This window comes from Temnothorax americanus, unplaced genomic scaffold (genome assembly GCF_048541705.1).
Source record: "Temnothorax americanus isolate GAGA-0224 unplaced genomic scaffold, ASM4854170v1 Scaffold20, whole genome shotgun sequence".
Classification (NCBI taxonomy): Eukaryota; Metazoa; Arthropoda; class Insecta; order Hymenoptera; family Formicidae; genus Temnothorax; species Temnothorax americanus.
In genome coordinates, this window is record NW_027509339.1 from 1,867,287 (window position 1) to 1,890,527 (window position 23,241).

Consider the following 23,241-nt stretch of genomic DNA (forward strand, 5'->3'; position numbering starts at 1 on the left):
CATTCGGCAAGCCCTTATTTTCAAGGTATGTACGAAATCCGGAAACTTCAGGGAATATTTTAAGACATGAATAATGTATTCGTCTGATCGCTAAGTACATGTATTATTCGTTGAAAACCTCGGCCGTGGCGATTTGCATCGTTCTATCTTTCTCGTTCATGTAAACAAGAATAGACACATTTAGAATGACTTATTTCTTGTAAAGTGTCGGTAACCTCACTTGATTTTTCGTACACATGTCTCTTATTACTGTATATTTAACATATATCAACGTTAGGTACTTATCTAATACTTGTTCTCACGAAAGGACCACCCTTAAGATGATACCATAATCAGAACCTGTGTATTTAATCATTGCGTTGAATCACGATGAATTCAATCGCTAAGGGTGTATTGGGGTCGGCGCATTTATTGTGCATAAATGCTATCGGATCGATATAGATGATTAAGGCTACACGAGCTAAGTAGATTATGATTGATGTATCCGTTGCGCGGAAATCGATTTTTGCCCGCCAATATCGCCCGCCGGACCTGTCGATAATCAATTTCGCTGCGAGATCCGGAGGCTTAGTGTTTTCATGCTCCTTTTGCAACAGGCGCAATCAATACGGAAATCCCAATTCAGTGCGTTGAACAAGAAAATATATCGCGTCGTCAAAGAAGCTTTCCCGGTTCTTATATCACATTATATCATTATATCGTTTGAGGACGAAAACAAGACGAGGACAAGGGAGAAGAACGCTTTGTCACGAGAGACAAATGCCTTGGAAAACGAATTCTTGAGCTTAAAACTTAATAACTCTTATTGTATTTCTCTGCGAAGGTAGAAACTATCGACGTATCAATATCTCAAGAAAAGCATTTGTATTCCACACTTTGTTCTCAAGAAAGTATAATAACAAATTTAAACGTCGGTATTTTACATTGCACGTTTAAATGAAACGAAATAAATAGTGTGTTTTGAAGAGAAGTTTTTTCTTTCACGTTCGCCTTTTCTTGTGTAATTACGTTCTCGCGGCGTAAAAATTACTATAATGAAAGAAAATACCGAGACTCGCGTAATCAAAGTATCGGCGGACATAAAAGGAATGGAATCAGTGGCGGGACACCCTGTACAATCACCTCGTCCCCGGGAAACATTGGATGAGCTTTATTCGCGGCTAGGTCACGATACTTCGGGACTCAAAAGAGCCCGGAGGTCCCAAGCCGCTAATTCGACGCGAGCACCAGGGCTCGACCCCGTAAGTCCGAAAAGTCGTAAAACTATTACCAAGTTGGGGCGTACGAAGTAGCCCCCGCAGCCGTGGAAACTTCTTTCCGAACTTCCAGCCGGAAATTGTGGCGGACGTAATAGATACATCGCGGGCTTTAAGATCGGCCAAACGGGGCTCGCTATACTTTTTTACGGACCCCATTCGGCGCGAGGATACTGCTGCTGCGAGACTGCAGCTGCGGCTTTCCATGCCTCTCTTTCTCTTTCTTCTTTTCTTTTCCTCCCTCCCTCCCTCCCTCTCTCCCCCCTCTCTTTCTCTCTCTCTCTCTCTCTCAACAAAGGTCAAAACGAAGGGCGACGACAGAAAGGAGCCTCTTCAAGGAACAACGATAATCGTTAAAGGGGTAACGACGTATGCATGCGATCGCGATCTCATTCTTTTCTTCGCGGTTGCCGCTACCGTCGCAGATTCACGGTCGCTTAGAATTTTTGCCATTACGTGTCGGGTTATACGACGCCGTCGTAAGAAGCCCGGACTTTTACGCGAATTGCACGCACCGCTCGTAAGTAGGAAAATCGTGGGCAAAGTACCCGCTGCAGTACAGCGTCGTTGACTCAAAACTCATCGAGAAAGACCCATTATATGTTTTGAGATATTTCAGGACAGACGGTGCAGTGAATAATCGGCGAAAAATTATCACTAGCAATTTTTAAAGAGTTAAAAATATTAAATTATATTTTTCTGTTAGCAGAGCTGTTATATTTGGACGAACGATATTACTTCTGTCATCAAAAGTGTAACGACATGATTGTTTCATTAATTATTGATTGAAAGACGTGACAGAGACTTGCATGATAAAAAAGATATTAAAAAATAAATGAGATAGTTTATTATATGTATGTGTATTGGTACATGCCAAAAGTTGTACACAGTGTCCTTTATATACCCAATAAGATATTTCACGGAACTAATTGAATGTAATTGGTTTTAATGTACCTAATGTGTTATATATTAATTCTAAAATTATATTAATTATAAGATTAGAGGTTTTACAAAAAGGATAATTCTTATACAAGAGTCCCTTTGATTTATTACGATGTTGAAAGCACGGAACAACGGGAAGGAAATTCATGATTCGGTATGACTCCGAGAAGTTCGTCAGTAGAAAAGATAAAGCGAAGTCTCTGTGCTGAAAGTTCCCGCTGCTGCTGCATCGAAGAAGTAAGACTGTTGGAAACCGCGACGGTTGTACGCACAAATTTTCCCTGATCCATCAAAAGAGAAGCGGCGGCAACTTTTCTCGTGGAAAGTTTTCTTCAAACGCATTTTGTAAATTCAAATAAGGAATTCGAGAATGGCGCGGCGGCGGAGACTGAACTTTCTTTGAGACGGGCGAGCGCGAGTGACGGCCGGTATCGAGCATCACACGAATGACGCAAATAACCGAATTACCATAAATTTTCAGTCACTAACTACCGTTTCGTAACTCCGTATATCTCCCCTTCAAATTAATCGTTGAACTTTCGACCGACATTTTTCCGGATCGTCGCCTAACTTATCCCTGTCTTACGCAAAGATAAAAAATCGTCGCTAAAAGAACATCTTTATGCTCTACGTGAAAAGAAACGTTAAATACGTTACGTTACGTTACGTTAATTAATACGCTAATGATGAACGACGAGGAGCAAAAATTTTAGAGCGCAAACAGAGTCGACAGCAACGTCTTTCTTCACACAATGACTTTATACAATTATCTTACGAATCACTGAAACTCACTGAACCGATTTGCTCGGAGTCTGCCTTACGCGATCGCGGGCAGGGGAGCACGGCAGCAATTCCCGTTATAATTTTCACCTTAATTGCGCGAAAACTCGCGGAATAATCGTCTCCGCGGAGGATTTTGTCGGGGTCGCGAAAAAGCTGGGTTATTACAGGGGATTGACGGAAATCGAAAAGCGAGATAAGACTGAGAATCGGTAACTACCATTCTCGCCGCGTGACTTTCCCCTTCGAGGTTGAACTCCATCATGCAATCGTGGCTCGGGGCTGCGATCTCACCTCGGCAGACCGTCGCGTCGCCCGTCTCTCGCCTCTACCTCCTCCCTAATAGTCTCCGCTCACTAATCTTCTCCATTTCCGAATCGTCCTTCCAGCGACAATTCTTCGCGCGCGCGATAAGGAACAATTTTCGCGTTGTGAGTCCCTTTTTATTGCGCCTCCTAAGCGCACTTATATGATCCGCTCTCTTCACATAAACCGCGTTTATTGTCGACCGTTCTGTTCCTCGTCGCGCCATTAACCCTAAAGTCGGCGATATATCCTGCGAAATAAACGCGTCTGTTTCTCACCGCGCGGAAGCGAAGCTTTTTCGAGCGAAACGACGGCGTTCTAAATTCACTTTACGAATATTACGTTATCAATATAGTTTTAAGCGTCCATGATTATTACAGTATATTAAAATTCATAAACGTTATCTAGGGATGTACGTAATAAAATCATATATATTTTATAATTTTATAAAATTTAATTATATTTATTAATTAACATTTAACGTATATAGTAAAATTATAAATTCAATCTTGGGAATATGCATGAGATTTAGAAGAACATATTAATAAATATCGATCGTTTGACCATTCTCGTTAAAACTTGTCATAATCCTGTAATATTTCCTTCCTATAATACTTTTATCGCAATAAATTATTGGTTGTCCATCGCAAGTTTAAAATGAACATCATAAAGATACGCGTAATAACTATAATATACGAAAGATTAATGCGATATCGTAAAATGGAAACCAGCGGAATCTAACGCGGGTCGTTGTCCGGAAATTGGACTGCGCGAAAATAAATCTTCACTATATAACGTAGAAACCTGGTGCACGCATATAATATTGATAAATATCGATCCGCAATCGGTCGGGGGACCGTTTTTTGTTGTAATATATATCGCATCTTTCCACGAGAGGAATCTCTTTACTTCTATCACAGTAAATTATCGGTTTTCCTCGGACACTGTTAATTTATTTGCAAAGTAAATTATTGTTCTTCCTTTTTTCCTGTTGTAACACATTCAAATGTCACGGAAGAGTGACATTTCGTAAATTAGATCCGAGTACGATTCGGGAACGCGCAGCTAATATGACAGATTAATAAAATGTCGTTTACGTTAAGCTTAATAAAATTTTAGTCGCATGGTCGGAAATTGAGTTCCGTGGAAATACGAAAATAAATCTTAAGGAGTTACACACGTTTGACTGGCCTTAAAACTAGGTCAAAATTAACGATTTTTTATTGTATAAGGTAAAATTATGTTTTATTAAAAAATGAAAATACATGTCTTGTAATAGAGTAGTCTTTTGAGAATATCTCCTGAAAATTCGTTACTTTTGATCGAATTTTAGACCTGTCAAATATATAATATGAAATCCCTTCACGCTGTTATCTCGTGCAGAAGAACACGCCCGCCGCGTGAAAAGACAGAAGATGAAAAGAACTGTTGGGAATTGGTTTCGTCTGTTACTTAGAGGGTTTGAGCGAATCCAAAAGGGAGGGCAAACCGCTTGGCATAAAGGCAGGGGCCATTAGCTTCATTTCATCTGAGTCAAACGTGTCAGAGCGTTTATATGACAAGATAGATACCTGTGGTGAATTCTGAGAAACGTACGGACACGCCGTGCTTCTACAGCTTGTAAAATCCGGATAGAACAACGGATATTCAATTAATTATGTCGGTGGATACATTCGAGTAATATATGTATGGTAATCCAAATAAAAGCAATATTGTGTGTTACTCTTGACAAGTAGTGACAGTTTTGAACATTTCTTCGAAATCTAAATGACACCAAAAAAATGTTTTCAAATCCACATACTAATAATAAAATTCTTGAGTAAAATTCTTCAGATTTTTAAAAATTAATATTAAACGACAAAATTTTGTTATCTACACTTATGTCTTACGAAAGAATAATTAATAATAATATCGTAACTAACATATTAATATCAATTAATACATAGATACTGGTATAATCAATTAATATATAGCTTTATATTAATACGAGTTCTCGTATTAGAAATATATTTTGTCGAGACGATGCATAATTAAGATATAAAAACCCAGCAACATCGCTTGAGATTAATTACCATAAAATAGCCGTATTTTCAGCGCGGCAGGAAATTAACAGGTTCCTCCGGTGTTATCGCACCGCTAAGATGTCCAACGATTAATTCATCGCGCGCGATATCCCCTTCTGTTTCCTTACTTCTGGTTTTCACAAATTCCCGCGGAACCAAGGAAAGTCGGAATTTAAAGCCCGGAATAAATTAGCAAACATTAAAACGGTAGCGCAAGTACTAATAGCTTACGGCTCTCTATCGCTAATATAAACAAACAGACCGATATTCGTTCTTACAAAATTCATCCTTACTGCGAATAATATATATGACGTTTATCAAAATCTTATAGATTAAAAAGATCTAAATTTAGGAAAATGGACGACATGCTTTGTTTCCATGATCTTTATTTATTTCGACTATATTCCCGTACTCATTTTCTTCCTAGTCGTAATTATTCGTGGAATACCGATGTCGCAAACTGATAATGTGCTAAATCCTCCGATCTTTCGCTCCTTGATCTTCTTCTTCCTCTTAGATCAGGCTTGAGCTTGTTTTCCCAACTTTATGGCACTTCTTCCGAGACCATTGTTGATCCTGTGAGCATTTATTTTGTTTTACCACGGATAGGCTGCTCACGATCCCTGCTATAACACCTATTCTGAACGAAATAGAGGGATTCTCATGGCGAGATACTCTCGGTGGGGTTACCTTCCAAGAGGTAAAATAAAAATCTAGAATTTTTTCGACCGGATTTGAACACTTTGAGAGTTTTTCGATTTATTACAGCAGCGCGCATCTCTCTCTGAGCCACGATCGCTCTTTGATATTTAATGTTATCGCTCTAAGAGCCTGCGTGACGTAAGAGCCACGAGGATCTTATCCTTGAAACACGAGGAGACCTGTTTGGGAATCGATCAAGCTATACCGGCCACGCAATCCTGCCGGGCCATTAAGCCAAGGAACGTTCGACGCGTTCGAAGAGGGAATTGGATAAACAGCGCGCGCGAGCGCGCGTTTCCGATATCTACCTCCAAAAATGACCATTCCAGCACAGAAACCGAGAGTAGTCTTTCGGGCATCGCACTACGTAGTTACACAAGTAATCCCCGCGATATCGACCGATCGCTGTAAAGCTCGCTCGTGACGGAAATCGGATTTTCGGAGGACGCGCGCGGCCATCCTGCGGAGCAAAGTGCTCCGCCGAAACTGGCTACGAGAAGCGCAAATAAAAAAAAGGCGGAGAGAGAGAGAGAGAGAGAGAGAGAGAGAGAGAGAGAGAGAGAGGAAGGAAAAAAATAAATGGATGCCGAGAGATAGATAGGGGAAATAGAAACGTAAGGCAAGACAGTGCCCAAACTTTCGCGCCGGATGATGATTATACATGAAGAACGAAAATGGAATAACATTAACTTTGGTGTTTCTTATTCTGACGTAACAAATAATCGTAATGTAGACAATGTAGAATGTGGAGGGTAAAAATATCTTCCCTGATATTTTGCCAAATATTTTGAAGTAAAACGCAAATAAATAAAATAAGTGTAAATTAGAACAATATTTTTAGTTATTAATATGTTTATTTTAGTATCACAAATATAATTGCACGATTCTTTTGCGACTGAGAATGCGATTTTATCATTTCGAGGAAATAGAAGAAGGGAGAGAAACGGTGTGTGTGTGTGCGCTGCGGGAAAAGAAACGACGTGGACGTGGAGATAAGATTCTTTTTGGGATCTCGGTAAGGCTGGCCGCCGGCTCAAGGAATTATTTTAGACTTGTTAATGCAATTCCCTTGAAAGCTCGCGCGATACACCGCCGAATAGGTGCGCGAGGCACCCAGGCCACGTCGTCGTGGATCCGAAGTTCGGAGGATGAATGTAGTGGTTGGCGTTTTACGCGGTATCTGCAGTCCCTCATATATGCGCCGGCATGGCGAGAGAGATTTTGCTACAGCCGTATATGAGCGATGCCGTGGGAGTGCAGCCACTTCGAGCGATGCCGCCTCCTCCACTTTCTCACGAGAAAGCGAGGGGTTTCGTCGTGCCGCGAGATATTGCATCGGTCCCCCGCGAGATATCCAGCGCGCGCTTTACATCCCCTCGCTGGATGAAAAACACGTAATTCTCTTTGTTGCGCGACATCATTTTTGAATTACAGTTTCAATACGAATCGAACCAATGTTAAAAGAAATACTCGCGATTCGTAAATAATTCATCATTTGTCGCGATTTCAAACATCGCGCGTGGTATATGAATTTTACAAAACGTCTCCTCTCGTCGTTGGCGAATGCGCAATATACGGCTTAAATGCATATGTAAGTCAGAACGCTGTGCCAAGGAGGAAAGGGTTCCGCGTCGGCATCGCGGCCGACTCGTACTACTTACGTAGATTCTATTGCGAGTATAGGAAAATAAATTGTCGATGCAATCGCGCGCTCCTCGGTTCTCTCCGCCTCTCGAAGCCGCCATGAATTTCGCTTATCTGACAGGCCTGGAATCAAATCTATTCGCCTCTACGAGCTTCATATACAATTTATCGTCGGGAATCGACGGAGCCCGGGCTGTAGACAAAAGGGTCGGGGAGATACGTACCTCGCGATACAAGGTATTCCGATACATTTCCGATACCGGTGAATGGAAGACGGAATCAATGGCGGCGTTACGAAATCATACACGCGCGGATTGCCATTGTGAAAGTCCGAAAGGTGCGAGATAAATGCCCGTAGAAGAATAATTGACACGATTACCTTCACATACCGTTACAAGCTATATCCTGCGCGTGTCAGAACAAGTTTTACAACACATTGTTATCCCCGCGTGTGTGGCGCCGCTCAGACGGCGGCATCATTAATCTCGCTCGTTAGCGAACTCGCGCGACAAGTTGTCGAAGCAAAATTCTCAACGATAAATTTCATCGGTGTTACTTCACCGCGTGCTGCTGCTCCGCCGTGTTTAGAATTGCGAGCCACTTCGCGATCGGTATATGTTGTCGTTGATACTGTATAGGCACGAAGTTGTTCACCGATACAACAATAGCCCCGTGAATGACAAGCCGTGCAAAGTGTATATCTACACACGCATGTTCGAATTAGTATTGTATCTATTACGATATTACGAATGGTATTGCGAGTCGAGTAAAGATTTGTTTGATGTAGAAAGCGACTGCGGCAACGTTGCATAAACGCGTTTATATTTTTTTGCAAATAAATGTTACTGTAAAAATATTCAATGCAGCGCGCATTCCAGTGATCTCCTGCATTCATATTTTATTTGACGATCAAAAGAGACATAAAAAAGATTTTTTATCTTTGCAAAGAAAATAAATTTTGCGAGTGAAAAAAGGAATTAAAGTAATAAATGAAATAAATGCAATAAATGCAAATAGATGTATTTTGACGCAAGAAACGAATTTTTTAACAACTTTTCCGCGATAACAATAGTCGAAAACAACTATTTCTTTATTTTTACCGAAGAGACAAAATAACTGTATGAGAAAGGCAAATGTAGTCCAGAGTTTATCGACATAATGCGAATTTATGCCGGCTGTTTGCAGCGAGAAGAAAGCAAATAGTATCGATAAATCGAGCTAGAAAATCATTATATGCAAGACAGCGGAAGAGTTATCGACTGTGATATCCAACGCGAACGCGAGCATTGATGCGACATGCGGCTAATAAATGATATTTATCGATACTATAAAAAAAAAAAGATATTGGCAAGCGCGGTCTCGATTTCATCTTCGCCTTCCGCTCGATATATTCCCGCGGAAAATCAGTTCCGTGCACTTTTATCATTTAATACATTATACGTAATAAAAGAGAGTACGTAATATATATTATATATTGGAAATTACACTTTTTATACGCACTCATTCGATACGTAACTCTCATTGTAATTAACTGTTATATTTACATTAAATTAAGCATTTGAAATAAAGGCTGCACATCATATGTTATAGAAGGATATCGATATGGGAGCTAATATATGTATATGAACATATAATATTACATAATTATTGATATCGTTCTTCATCAAAATTTAAATTTACAAACAGATTTCTAATATTGATATTTGATATATTGAGGCTTTAATTGAATACGCTTTCAATGTAGTATTCGAAATTTATCCCAATATGGCTCTTTCAATATTGCTCATTACCATTATTATTCTTTAGAATTCTATGATAATTAGTAATTACATATTGTCTCGGCAGTTATTTTCTCTTACGTTAGTCATCTGTTCGGCTGACGGAGCTGCGAAATAAATGCGCGTCCGAATTCGTTCTTGCATTAGGCAGAAAAGGAGCGGGACGTGATCCGAAGAAGCTGTCCGGGTGGTCGTTCGAGCCGAAAAGGTCCGAGAGACCTTAATGGGAATCCCTGGCGGCAGCGCGCGCGGATTTGCATGGTGAACGGGCTTTTCGGTCGTCGAGGAATCCTATAGAGGGTACCACGAACTCGGACTGAGACGAGCAGTCTCCGGGGTAACGTTCCGCCGCGCGCGGAATTAATCGCACCCGGTTACAAAAGAAACCCCGTCGGCCATTGTGTGTCCGGGCCCGAGCTCCCCCGTCCGGGATCAAAAATAATTAGTTCGGGAGAGAACGCCGGCGTTCTCCATCCGTCCCTCTCCCCCCTCCCCGTTCGTTGGCTCTGCGTGCGACCAGAAACCCTTATCACGTACGAATCTCCTCACCCGTTCTTGTCACTTCGGCGAGAACTACGTGCGCGGATTGCAATTCGCTGACAACAGGTGAGGAAATAGCAATACTTTGTTGGGGAACCATTTTTCAATTTAACCGAAGTATTTCTTTTTCGATTTGAAAGCGCGGGGAAGCACCTAACTAATTGGAGTAGCCAGCTTCTTCTTTTTCCTCTTCTTCTTCTTTTTATATACTTAAATAATAAACACTAATATTTCTTTAATATAAAAATTAAGTCTTTATTTTTTTTTAAATAAAATATGTTGCATATTTGTGTATTATGCTTTTCGTATTATATTTGTTCTTTAATATTTATTATATTTTTATATATTTATTATTTATTTTTTAGCGTGATCTAGAATTTGTAAGAATTTGTAAAAACAAACTTCACAATAAAAAAAAACCAAAGATGTCTTGTAAACTCAAGAGTAAAAATGTCTCTATCTAAATATTACGCCACCTACGTCAACCCTAAAATGTCAAAGTCTAAAGCGGACAAATAATGAACAATTTACGAAGTTTCGTTCCCCGACAACTCCAGAGCGGCCGCGCAACTTTCCCGATCTATCTTGCGGTCATGCGGCCTTGCATATTTTCGACAGCGATACCGGCGATATCGATTTCGCAGCTGGCTGGCTAGCTGTCGCGGGAAAAATTTTTCGTTAGATGGACGCGTAATATTACACGCGCGCTGAACTTGGTTGGCTTCCTCCATCATCATCGACAACCGCACGACAACCGCGAGAATCGCGGACGAAGTTTCCCGACGAGCGCGAGATGCGAAGGTCGACGTGATAGCGAAACTTTTTCGGACTGCCGAGCGTGGAAAATTGCGGAGAGGCGTAAAAATTTTTGCGAGCCGTAAAAAGGATGATTAAGGCCCGGACACATAGAAAAACTTAAGCAGTAAAACTCAAGCAGTAAGCAAATCAGCCAATCACAGTCAAGAACTTAAGGCACGGCCCTAAGCGGTAGCGAATCCATACCGTTGATTTCTTACTGCTTAAGTTTTTCTATGTGCCAAGGCACTTAGAATCGTCCCACGCAACACTCTTGTCTGGTGTTTTCGTATAGAAATACCTTGTGTCTTCGTGGCGCGTGCTCCGAAGATACGCTCGGAATGATATCGCGAAGGTTCGCGATTACTGGCGAGGCGAATCGCGGGACGCGTTTGCCGACGTCTTTCAAAGATCCGACCAAATGTAAAAAAAAAAAAGAAAGAAAGAAAGAAAAACGAAAAAAAAGGAAGTTGCGCCGCGGTCTCGTCCGGAAACTTCCTTACGGCTGACCGCGTTTTACCAAGACGCTGCACCTTAGAAGCGGCCTGTTCTTTTACTTTTAAAAAATTACCAAAGTTTTCTCGCGTGGTCGTAATTCTAGGATAGTATTAAAACTCTAGTATCTGGCCGCGCGTCTGCGGCAAGTTTAATTTAGCGATCGGGATTGATCGTTTTTTCAACTTGACAGTGTCATCGCTTTTAATGACGTTCTCTCTCTCTTTTTTTTATGTCATGTGATACCCGTTCGTTTTTTCGCTGTAAAAAAGGCACTCTGGTTTTCAACTCATGCTGCAAAAATAATTTGTCACATTTAGCGTTAAACGAAAGGCAGGGAGAGTATAAATCTGCATAAAGTTCTTTGAAATCAGTGGAAAACACAATTAATTCGTATTGGTCAGCGTATACATTCATTAATCCCAATTTAGAGATCCGAATTAAAGGTGAAACAATTAGAAGGCTTGATCGAGGTATTAAAATGTTATCACACGTATTATCTCGAACATATGACACACAAGCTGTTTGGATATCGCGTTTTATTGTACAGTAATAAATGAATTTACAATCAATTTTAATTTTTTTCAATTGGTCAATGTACGCCGTAAAAAAATTACCTATATATGTGCAGTATCGACATTACTGACATTTGTTTTTAATTTGACTGATATACAATCCGGAATTGGATACAGAAAAGAGTTGACGGCTTTCGGCTCCACGTCTTGCCACATCTTGCATTTTGCGCAAGTTGGGACACGAGTCACACTTGAACAACTTCAGTAACGAATGGAGCATTTCCCAGTCCTGGATGAGCAACGCAATCCCTGGGGAAATTAATCCCTGAAAAATCTCAGAAGCAACATCTTCTGGAAAGTAAATTCTCAAAAAAAAAAAAAAATGGGGTGACTTGTACGCAATACCGGGAGGGAAGGAAGAAGGAGGGAAGAAGGAAGTGAATTACAAATGAAATGAGATCAATATTCTCTTCGGCGGAATGTCGACCCAATGCAGCTCGAATCGCGGTCGTGTCGCGTAAAAGTGATGACGTCACATTTTCTCTGGTCACAGGTAGTATTAATACACCGCGGTATACATGTTTCTCTAACCCTCGATTAACTTTTAGTAAATTTTCGCGAGTGGAATCGATTAAAAAATATTCATCGCATTGATGAAAATTCTGCAAAATGGACTTATTGTTAGCTTTATAGGAAACCGCCTAAAATATTAATTACAGTAAAAAAGAAAGAGAGAGAGAGAGAGAGAGAGAGAGAGAGAGAGAGAGAGAGATAAAGCAATATCAATTGTACGTAATATATGTATATTTACACCAAAAAGAAGAAGCAGAGAAAAACGTGAAATGCGAGAGCGATATCGGGAGCATCTTTCAACTCGTAATACACCTCAAACTTTCATTCGGCAAAATTTACTACACTCGCATTTATTGTTCGCTACTTCACACGGCGGTGCATTATTAATGGCATCCATCGTACCGTTTTCGCGCGTTACCTTTCGGGTCCGCGCAGAAGTACACCCGGGGTTGCCGCGGGCCTCGTAATGGCGAATACAAACTGCGGCGAAATTAGCCCCCCGAGAAAACGCTCGCCGGGAGCTCGTTCCGGCGCCAGCAGATAAATTCTCGCGAAAAAACTTTGATACCGCAAAGAACTGAAAATCGGGGTCGTGCACGCCCGTGCACGTCCGAGGGGTGTGGAAAAATGGCGCGAAGCAAACACACGTATTTACATACGTGCGCGTCCCCCCCCTCCCACACACATACACACACATACACATACACGTATACATCCAGGGTATTCGAAAGAAAACAATACCCATCGTTCTTTTTGTCCGAGAGTTTATTTTTCAGAAGATTTTTCTTCCGAGGATTGTTTCCAGGGGATTATGCTCAAAGACCGAGACTTTTTTTTGTTCAAATAGCACGATATCTAAGGGAGATTCTAGCGCGCTATAAACGATAACACGCTGTCGATGAATATGAATAACCATGCTTTATCCTTCCCACACGTGTCGCGCTACAGCAATCTATCGGAATATTTTATTTCGGTTTAAGTAATCCAATGTAGTCGCGATGCAAACGGCAGTGCAGAATATTTTAATTCGCCTCAGGCGATGAGAGAACAAAACGGCGGTGTTTATCACCACGAAATAAAAATTTGAAATCTGCAGAGACACACATAAGTTACGAACTACGTAAACTCACGAAATAAAATAAAATTTTCTCGAATAATAAAGCTAAATTATTCACTCGATTTCGAAGAGCTTATTCTTAAGGATGTTTTACGTATAGCTATATATGCAGTATAATTTTGTTTTCTTGATTAAACAGTGTAAAGCTAGTCTTAGAAATTATTTATAAACAACATGTTATCATTGGGACAGAAAAAGCGTAAAAATCGCAATTTTATCCCATTTTTGTACTTGATATTGTTTAAATAAATCATTCAAAAATTGAAAAAAAAATATTACCAGAAAAACTTAAATAGAAGTGTACCATAAAAATTTCATTCATTTTTACTGTACAGGAGCAGAAATACATATTATGATATTTACATGGGAAGTATATCTATATATATACAATTTCTGTAACTTTTAAAGCAAATATCTCAGAAACGGGTCAGACAATCGATCGCAACACAGGTTTTTGGGATATATAAGTGCACAATCTCTGTAAACTTCAGCTTCATCCCTCTATTCTGACATAAGCGATATACATCCTTAAATAACAATATCAATCTTCTTAGTTAATTAACGAAAACAAACTTATACTTGTCGTGACGGAAGATATTTCTGTATATACTCACTTCAAATAATCTTCAGAAATTTGTTTGTCAGAAAGTTGGAACTCCATTTGTCGATATTTGTCGCAACTTACATATAATGTGCTGAATTCGATATTTGGTTGAATTTGCAGCGAGCAAACCGCGGTTTCATCAGCGGGAAACTTGCGCGGGTGAACTTTTTTGGCGTATTCCGCAAGACGATCCGAGTTCATTCCGATGGCTACTAAATGAAGGCTGAAGCGGAAGCGGACTTACGATCGTGCGAGGCGAATGGAAAATTGAGCTAATATTCTCGTTCGAATAAAACCACGTTAATCCGCCGACTTATGCGAGCCAAGTAATTGAAAGATAACAGCGAACCAATTTTTTTTTTAAAAATAACCACAATATTCGGGACGTACCGGCGCACGTTATTGAACACGCTCTTTATCGTAAAGCCTTTAATCGATTTGAAATCGATTTCCTTCCTAACGAAAAGAAATAGCCCTATTTGTACCTCTATTACCAAGCCGTGCGATCTGCGTTAACGAGGTAGAAGAATTACAATTAAAATTACGGAAGAATAATAATTAAAATTATTGATTATCCGCCATCGTTTACCTAATAAAAGTTTCGTAACGTGGCAGCAGTTTTTCACGTTAACGTGACACTGTGTGGCACATTCTTCACCTAAATTGATGCATGCCATAATATCGAGTATGCATTTTTTATTTCCTCCAGGTTTCGCCAATTATTCCGTCGCAGTAATGTACTCTATGATGCGGAAAAAAAACTCCGGCACGTGATAAAACGGCGCCATAAATTAACGTCAGTGTCACAGCCTCTCCGGTAAATAATTCACGAATGCGACGACGATCTCTCGCGAAACGGTCCAACTCTGTTTCGAATATGTTGAGGAGCCGGAATCTGTTTTGGAGTTTTCCAATCAGGGCGCGATGCAAATATTTACGAATTTACGGTATACGTCGCGTCGCCGCGAAATTGGTGCCGACGGCGCTGACGGCGAATTAAGATAATTTGCATCTAAAGCACTAGCCGCGCATCTCAAATTTAATCCGTCGGAAGCGCGCAGCTTCGCTTCCGCGAAAGGACGTATAGACGACCAGATTTATGGGCGCATTTAGAAAACAACGTTCACAGAATGCTTATACACAGAAAAAACTCGTATATTAGATTCTCGAGACTTTCATAGTGAGAGCAATAATTCCAAATAAAATACGAAATAATGTAAAATTATAATGACGTTACAATATATAAAAGAAACGCAGCACAGAATTCACATCTAGAATTCACACGACGTGGATTCATTTTAAAATACTTCGTCGATAATTTTCTCTCTTTTTTTTCGACATTCTGCGGCGTGCTCGCAATTTCCTCACGTAGCCGCAGTTTGAGAACCAATGATGGGAATTGCGGTACGCGGAAAAGATGAAAAGGTCGGGACAGATACAAGGTGTCGCGCCGTTGTTCGCGTTCCCGACAGCGAGGAAGTGGCGGGCGGAACCGGGCGCGGTGGCGTGACGGACGTGGTGCGATCGCGGGCGCGAAAATGCGCGTTGGCAAGTGTGTGCATTTTTCAGAAAACGCGAGCTCGTCGTGCGGCGGTAAAGTGACGCGAGATAGACAGGATACCTGCGGTGCGCGCGCCGCGCCGCGCGGCAGGCAAGCTCCCTGATGTCTGTGCGCGATCGCGTGTTTTCTCCCGTGTCTCCCGTATTACCACATCCCGAAAATACCGACAACCCGATTCATACGACTCCCGGAACCTTCCCGCCGCTCTTTTATACTCTCTCCGCCCGCTCTTTATTACTTTCGCAATTTTCCGCCGCGCAGCCCGGCCGAAAGTTGCTAATGCCGGCATTACCCGCGGGTGGAAGCCGCAACTTCGACGTTTCGAGAGACTAACGGCCATGCGGGCGATATCCGACCGAGGATGGCTATCTGCAGGTCGTTCTGAAAGACGAACGCGCCGTAAAAGTGCCAGAGATTCCCGAGATCTTTGTCGAAAATCTCGCGTTTATTCTTTAATAATACGAATTTTAATTCTTGATTATTTTTACATCGGCTGCATTAAAATACTTGCGTTTCATGAAACAACAATTTTCTAGTGTCTTTAATATATTAGACGCTTTGATGATAAGAATTTAGCTGTGAAAAACAAGATTAAGATAGAAATTGTATTTCATACATTAATTTGTCAGTAAGAATTTAGAGAAGCGTCGATAAAATATTCTCGGAGCTAAACCAATTAACGAAGCTTACTAGTATTTAAACAGGTGAAGAACATTGTTGATTGAGGTTGCATTTTATTTTAGAATATCGCGAGGAGTCCGATCTTGATATTCCAAATTTCTGTTTGACCGTATTTCAAGTGGGAAAGTTTACGAAACTCTGATTACGGGCATTTTACACGCTGCCTCACGTATTACGTCAATAACGCGTATGTAGAAATTCGGAAATAACGTAAAGCAAATTTCATGCGAATTCCCTAGAGCGTCGAATACATTTGGCTTACCAATCAAATGACGATCAGCATTTACTATGAAATTTACGTGCGATATTAATATAAAGCTGCGATATTAATGCGACCTCGTCGCTTACTGGCGGCTTGTAAACAGAGTATGAAAGTTTGATTAATGGTTTGAATGGAAATCGCATAGCTATTCAATACTTAAATATTTTCTATTTTTTATATTTTAATCTAATATATTTTAATCTATTTTATTTTCGTGAATTTTGCGTTCTAGTCAATAGTTTTCTAGTTTTCTTAGTCAATACGAAGTTAACGTTCCCTTAGCAAAATTAATTGAACAATATCTTTCTTAATCTTTTTAATTTCCAATACCAAATATTTTAAACATTATATTAAAATTAAATCTAAAATTCCATTTAAACAAAGCCAGTTTAGAATTGAATGTGAAATAAGGGCTTATCGCATATGACATAAAAAACAAGTCTTTCCATACTCATGCGTTCGTAAGAATATTCTTAGAATTTTTGTATTGTTGAAGCAATCTGGAAAATTAATTATAATTCTTCAGCATTTTATATAAGTTTACATTTATACATTTCCGGCATTCATGGGATTACGTTTTAGTCAACGCTAATAGCGACAGCAATGTAACATAATTCAGTTTCCACTGAATAAAAATGCAATCTCTGTCTGCTCAAAACAACCCTCGTTGCCACACATACACGTCACTTAGTGGCAACTCGCATTAAACCCGCGCTGTCGTCGCAAAAAGTCGCCGCGTCGCGGTACGCCGGGGATAAGTGGCAAAAAGATCCTCGCGGCTCGCCCACACGGCCGCAAAATTAACAGCGGGACGCGGAAAACGCGGGGGGCGCGCGGCGTCGTAAGTCGGCAATAATTCAAGAGTCCGCCCGCACACGCGGTTCGCGGTCAGAAAGGAGACGCGCAGGACGAGATTCCGGCGAGTGTAGGACGAAACCAACGAGTCGCCGCCCTTCGCATTCGCATTCGAGCCGCGGCTTTTTCCGTTGCGCCCGCCGCGCCGCCTCCGTGGCGTCGTTCTGGGACCCGATCGCGTCTCCGACCTAGCGAGGAGTTTTAATTGCCTTCGCAGAAGTGCTTTTCGTCCCTCCACCGAACGAGAAAACACGAGACTTCCACCTTTTTCTTTCCGCTTTATTTTCGGACGGATATCGAACAACTTGTCAGTGTCGCGAGCGAAAAACGATCCTTCACGATTAAATGATATTAACTATACGTACTCTATGGTATATAAATGATATTAATATTATTTTCCTAACCGTGGTAAAGTGGCAATATACAAATAGTATACTGGTTGAAAAATATTTCAGTATATAAATACAGTTACAGAAAATAATTTCAATGATATTGTCTAACGGTATTCCAAGACGAATGTAGAGCAAATGCAATATTTAACTAATGCTGGACAACTACCACAATTCTTCAACATAAAATATTCAGCGACCAAGTTCCGAGATATCCATATAGCCACGTTTTCCGAAGCTTACCTAAAAATAAAGTTTATGGCAGAGGTATTGACATTTCTCAGAATGCCAACGAGGGGGAATTAAATCTATGAATGTCCCACGTCCGCCGCATTGAATGCCGTTCAACGACCGTTCGGTCCGTCGCGCGACGTTTCCACTCGGACCTCTTCCTCTCCTCTCGTCGTCTCCCGGCTAAATGGATGCCGAACGGAGAAACAATTAAACAGTCCGTTCGCCAACGAAAATCGATGCGGCTTCGCCAAACTATGTTTCGCGAACTCTCGCGTCCCATTATCGTCCCCATTTTAACACCCTCTCGCGCCCTGCCGCTCCGCTCGTCGCCGTCGCCGCCGCCGCCACCGCCATCGCAGCTCGTTCTCCGTAAAAGTCTCCAGAATCCCGAAGAGTGCTTTCGCCCGAACGCGCTACTCCGCCGAACCTTTAGCACTGAAGCGCGAAACTTTTACCACCTTGCCAGCCCGTCGTATCCCGCCGGTATTTTTCACCCCTTCCGTCGCTTATCCGCTCTTTTCGTCATCGTTGCGGTCCTGCCGCAAGCAGCGGGACAAAGCAGCATTCAGATTCACTCGGTGAAATTAAAGCTCGTCTCGCGCACTTCGAAACCTCTCAGCCGGGAAATTAAAAAGGGACCCGCTCGATATATCACTATGGATGACGACGACGACGATGATCCGATGATCGCAAATCGACAAAAATCGAAACACACGAAAATGTTGCAGCTCGCTGTTAACTCCACCGGCGAAAGTCTCGCGGAAGAATCATCGGGAATTCGGTGAGTTTATACACGCCACGTAATATGAGTAATTATGAAATTCGTAAGGAATATTTTCGAGTTTATTCAGCGTAGCGTGCATTTTTATTGATATCTCATTTTGAATATTCATTCGTACATACATTAATTGGATTAAATTATTCGTTGATACGATTAATTTCAGCTCTGCTGTTCATTCAAAATACTTCATTTCGAAATCAACTACCGTGATGTATCAAATTAATATCCAAAATATAGAAGCGCGCCTGCAATAAACGGTCTCGCGCGAGCTAACAGTTTATTTACGCGGATTGTAACCGAACCTCATACTTCCTGAAATGAATGGCATCTGTTTAATTAAAAGTCCGTGCGGTGCGCGCAATTGGCCTGTTATTATTATGAACATATGATCTACTTCCTATAGGATACATTAAACTAACAATTTCGAAGCTCTGGCCAACGCGTTTATGCACACGCGTTGTAAACTATTACTAAATTTGGGGATTACTGCAACAGTTTCCAACAAATAGCTTTCGCAATAAAGTTTATACGGTACGCGAAATTAAATTGTTTTTACGCATCCCTATCTGCAAAGGTATACAGCTTTAATGTATCGTGACTAATTTAATTGAAATACGCTCGCAAATTTAAAGACGAATGTTCATAATTAATTATAAAAAATACTGAAATATAGCCAATAAAATATTTCAACCAAAAATTATCATCGTGTCTTTTAATATTAACGCCGATTACGAATACTTACCAATCAGTTATAGTATTTACTTCCCATCCTGCTTTAGAGCAAAACTTTTATTGGAAATAATTGCAAATTTTAATTATTGAAATATCTGGCAAAATTAAGTAAAAGGAAAAAAGATATCCGACGTACTTTAGGAAGAATGCGGAAAGGGGATGGCGCCCAACGAGATTCCCGCTGAACAATAGACTGCGCCAGCGGCCGAAAATTTCGTCGATAAAGTTTGCCGAAACTATTCGTTAATACCCCCCGCGCGGCAGACTAATTTTCAAATGAGAAACGCATACACGGCGACGGCGGCGGCGGCAACAGTTTACTTCACGCAAACTATTTCGCTGAAGCCGTCTAGCCGGAAGCTGCGGCGGCGGAAGCGCGTTTGCGAGCTCGCCTCGCGTTACGCTAAAACTTAACGAAGCGGAGAGGCCCCGTGCGGGAAATGACACCGCTGCTCGCGTACGCGCGAGATGCCTGCCGCGCATTGGCGAAATTCGCATCCGAAGACGTAGAAATGGCTGCAAACTATGACTCGAGAGTACGGCACTATGACTCGATATGATAGACCCTATTGGCCGATAATTCACGGGAATTCACGGCAATTTCGTAACCGGCAGCCGTTTACGACCCGTGTCCAGGGAGTGTTTTAACAAAGAACGCGTCTGATATCGTCCGCTGGTATACGCAAAGGTACCATCGTGAAGCCAACGAACTTCTCCTGGTACATCTCGCGCGCGCGATACAAGATATTCCTCTCCGGTGTCGTATCGCGCTCTTTTACGCGCATAATACAGAGTTACGCTAAAGTGCAATTCGCTCGCCGTCGTTTAAAGGATGCTTCTCGCGCTGGGACACCGTTCGCAGAATAAAACCGAATAAATAATGCTTGCGCGAAATTGCAAGTTATTGTTGAGTACCGGCACGTATAAAGTTATACGTTAGTTTAGTTTTAAAACGGATTCGTCGTAAACATCTCGGAACGTCGCGGTACGGTATCGCGCGTACCTATATCCTCGCGCGGCTTAATAAATTCTGTTACCGAAGTACATCCACAGCAGCTCTAACGTTATTGTCGAGCGAGACGCGAATATTATTCGCAGCTCGAAAGTTGTCCCCGCCATCCTCGAACTTCGAAATGGAATTTACAAGTCAACGCGTAGATAAAACTTCCTTCTTAATTAAATATAGATAAGAAATGAGCATTTTTTATAGCTTTACATCAAACACGTATCTAGATTTTATTCTTATTATTATTCTTAAACCAAATCGTATCTTGTCTCCATTTTTCCTCAAATGTTTATTCCTATTACTCACGCCCTATCTCTCGCAAAAATGTATGAATACGGATATGTACATAATACACTATGTGCGAGTGAGTCCGTGGATTCGCTAACAATAAGCCCAAATGACTGTGGACGTGGATCTGTCTTCTCTCTGCGGAAAGGTAAAAATTGCGGAAAAAATGTAGCGGGCGCGAGCTCTTGCATATTCTATGCGAAAGTCCTGTCGCGACAACAGAAGTACGGCCAGACGGTAACTCGTCTGTTTACCCCGGGTTCCCGTGCCGCTCTCGTTCGCGCAATAGACGACACGGCTTCCGGTCGGCCCCTTTACTTTTATTTGAGAACTGAGATTTCGTAGCTTTCAACGAAATCACTTTTCTCCTCGCGCAGTGGAAACGATGTTGAAACATAAATAATGAGTAATGTTATTCCGTGTGCCCAAGTAAATGCCGTAAGAAAGAACTTACGTTGATTTAGAAACTCGAAACAACAGAGACGAGAGGTTTATATATACTGTGTAAATAACTCCATGTAAAAGCTGTATTAATTGTAAGAGACACACTTTTTGTGTTTTTTAATGCAAAAGAATTCTCTAAATTTTTAGCATGACTATAGTATCGTATATATGAAATTCCATTTTTCACAGCTGTAAGCAAAATGACGTGGAAATTTTTATGACATTATTGAAATTATAAAATATTAAAATTATTAAGATTAAAAGAGAATATATAAAATACACGCGATCTAGAGTTTTGATATTTCAGTCATTTCAACCGTGCTAAAACTTATTTTCTGGATAAAAAGACAATAAGGAAGCGGAGATATATTCTTTGTCATTTTAATATTCTAATTATGCATAATGCGCATCCTGTCTTGTAATTATTTTAGATATTTTCGTCCAAGTGTCATTTTGAGGTAAAATTTTATGATTGCTACGTCCATGAGAGCCAAGTCGGCTCTTTGAGTAAAATTCGATTAGAAAGATCCGCGAGAGAAGAGAGAAAAGAAATTTCCCTCGGTTCCCGACGTGGAGCTCGAGCTGACGTTCAGGAATCGATCGTGAAATTTATCGCAGTTTATCGGGTAATAACCGGCGAATGAGATGACGGGAAGTCCTCGCGCATCCCGATGTTGCGCCATGTCCCGCCGCGTCGATCGTTTATGCGCGATCTCGTAAACTCTGTCATTTTATAAAGCTTCCAGCGGATTTTTCGTTTTATACGTGTAACACAACGATCGAGCCGGCCGCGATAAATCGGAATTTACCGAAAACGATGCGGTGAGACAAAAATTTCGAACGCAAACGCAAATATAGGCACTATAAGTATCCCATTTCATTCGCTTTTGTTCGAGAGCCTTTGACGCTTTTGAATTTCTGCAAAAACACACTCCACGTGATGTATACAACGCACTACAAAACCACCACGTATTAATTACCTTTTTTCTGTAAAAAAAAAAGAGAAAAAAATGAGATTTTTTCTTTCAGCGAAGGTTGAAACAACATTTATTGCAACATTTATTGAAGCATCATTTATTGTAACTTCAATGTTTGGTATCGAATATCTAGCGCGCCACGCTTTTACGAGGGCGATCGAACGCGGGAACAAAAAATCCGTATCGCCCCCAATGTAAATGGTTCCCGAATGACCGATTCGACATTTGAAACTATGAACACCCGACACCGCGCGGCATCGCGTCGAATTTCGAGGAAACATCTCGTCTATCCTTTCAGTGCGCCAACTACACAAATTATTACAGCCGATTCAGGTAATTAAACGTTCTCGGATATAAATTCGTTCTCAAAGCAAGAAATGATATTATAAAAACGATGTATCCGTAGTAACGACACTATCGCATTTACACTGTTGGAAAATTTGTGTTAAATATAACATAAATTACATGTCCCAAACGATCCACTCAAATTTTTGTGTTAATTTAACATAATACGGATGTGTTAAATGGTAACATCTATATACTATAATATGTTAAAATATTTCAACAGAAAGGAAATGTAATTCTGATCGTAATTTGAGGTTAATTATGTGTACAATTAACATAACTTTCATGTTAAAGTTATAAGATTGTAAGATAAAACTAACATTCTTTTCTGTAAATTTTTATTCCCATTTCTGTTACAGAGTAAAATCAACATTCTTTTTCTGTAAATTTTGACATTTAATTAATACGTTCAAATTGTGTTACTTTAACCCTCGGAAAACACACAGGGTCAATTTGACCCTTACCTCCGAGTTTTATCGTAAATATCTGGAAAGCATTTTTTAAAAATTGGCGAGTCTGAGACCCTCTAGCTGTAGTTTGGGGTACTAACTATACGTTAAGATGCCCCCTTTGTAC

The 23,241-nt window shown here is 40.8% G+C and overlaps 1 protein-coding gene across 2 annotated transcripts in view; it reads right to left on the reverse strand.

The window, feature by feature from the left end:
* Positions 1-23,241, reverse strand: part of Cad87a (cadherin 87A) — a 200,361-nt gene that overhangs the window by 47,039 nt on the left and 130,081 nt on the right. The gene's annotated exons all lie outside the window — the stretch shown is intronic.